At 39.4% G+C, this 1,968-nt stretch overlaps 1 non-coding gene across 1 annotated transcript; it reads right to left on the reverse strand.

The window, feature by feature from the left end:
• Positions 1–743: 743 nt before the first annotated feature.
• On the reverse strand, positions 744–805 carry LOC115032628. The gene has a single exon (XR_003838265.1). It is a non-coding gene; the product is annotated as a U7 small nuclear RNA (small nuclear RNA).
• Between the last annotated feature and the right edge of the window lie 1,163 nt (positions 806–1,968).

Raw genomic sequence — 1,968 nt, forward strand, 5'->3', positions numbered from 1 at the left:
CCCTCTCTCTTATCTCTTTCTCTCCCCACAATTTCATTAGGTTGCCATGCTAGCCTTGATTCATTTCTAGTCCTGTACCAATAAGACACTCATTGAAGCCTTGGGCATTACTTTGATTCCATCCCAGCCTAAAATCCTCATGTCCTGTCATACAAGATGTGTACAGCTGTCTCTCCATAATCAAATACTCAGTGCTCAGAAACCCCAGGAGATGTGAATGTTTGTAAACACAAACCATCTTCAAACATTTGTTGTCCAAAGGTTGGCTAGAGTAAAGTATTCTGGCTTTATGATCATTGACTTTCTTAATATGCCCCCTGACTGAAAATCACATATCTTCCTGTGTGGCCCAGACTTGGACACTCTATAGAACATTCTCTTTGTCCCCTAACTCAGTGTTGGAAAGAAAGAGTCATACAGTTGCTCAAAGTTGCTTTGTAGCTGTAATTTAAACATTAAGTTATAATGGGACAAACCTATTTGTTCCCTTTTTAAAAACATTTTGGCAGGATAGGTTAAAAGAATTGGGGTACAAATTTGTAATCATGGTATGCCACGTCAGGGGGCAATCAGGTGATTCTGCTGTGATTGATTTTTTTCAGCTAGTTATAACGCCAAGGACAAACCTTTGTTTGGGAGACAGTTCTGAGAAATGGGTAATTGGAAAAGCAGCAAAAGAAATGACTCGAAGTCAAGGGTAGGTGCATCTCTGTCCTCTGCTCAAGTAGCTCTCCAGATAGCCCTTGGGTTTTCCACCAAAATATGAAAACCTGCTAAAGAAAATTCTAAAAGAGCTGTAATAGCTCCCTAGATAACTCTTGGATTTTCCCAACTAAGGCAGAAAACCTGCTAGGCAAATTCAAAAAGCTCTCTGGATAGCTCATTGATTTTCCAACTAAAATCCAAAAACCTGCTAGGAAAATTCTAGAAACTCTCTGTATAGCTCATATCTTGCTGACCAAAGACCAGGCTTTTATTTGCATAGGCTACTTCCTTAGGAATTCAAAGGCATGCATCATTATGACTGTACTTAAACTTGATTTGTCTCAAGCTGGCTTTGAACTCAGATATCTGTCTGCCTTTGTAAACGTAAACAATAAGCTTAGTTGAGTGGAATCCCACCCTGAGATCACCATTCCCTCTCTTCTTGGTACTCCTTTATTACTTGAATCATAAGCCTTGTTTCTTAACTAAAAGAAAAGAACTTTTCTTTTAATGACTCATTATAGTAGCTGTGTCTACTCTTTCCAGTCCATGAAGCCCCTCATACAACTCATATTGAATACTTATATTTTCAAAGTTGAGAAATCCTGTTTATGTATTCTTGAACTTGAGTTTTCAGAGTTCTTTGCTACAGGCTTAACAGATGTCCTGAAGGTTACAGTATTTACATTTGGCTGAAGAACATTAGACACATTCTGGTTTCCCGGGACCAGGCTGTTTCTGATCCTCATGGAGTCATTAACCTAAGCAGGGTTCCTGGAAGGAGGATAATAAAGTAAAAATATATACATTATTAACAAACAAGCCTTATGCCCACAACAACTGTCAGAATTCATGGTGACCCACCTCCCCCTGGCTCTGCTGTATACTGTATATATATATATATATATATATATATATATATATATATATATATATATATATATCTTGGGGCCTCATATCAGCTGGTGTATACATTTTGAGAGATCTCTGCAGCCCAGGTTAATTAAGACTACTGGTCCTCCTACAGGGTCATCCTCCTCCTCAGATTCTTCAAGCTTTTCCCTAATTCAACCACAGAGGTCAGCAGTTTCTGCACATTGGTTTGGTGTAAATATCTGCATCTGAATCTTTCAGCTGCTTGTTGGTTCTTCCGGAAAGCAGTCATGACAAGCCTCTTCTTGTGAGCACTCCATAGCCTCGATAATAGTGTCAGGCCATTGGGCCTCCCCTTGATCTGGATCCCAATTTGGGCCTGTTGCTGAA

Source organism: Mus caroli, chromosome 11, assembly GCF_900094665.2.
Source record: "Mus caroli chromosome 11, CAROLI_EIJ_v1.1, whole genome shotgun sequence".
In the NCBI taxonomy this organism is placed as follows: domain Eukaryota; kingdom Metazoa; phylum Chordata; class Mammalia; order Rodentia; family Muridae; genus Mus; species Mus caroli.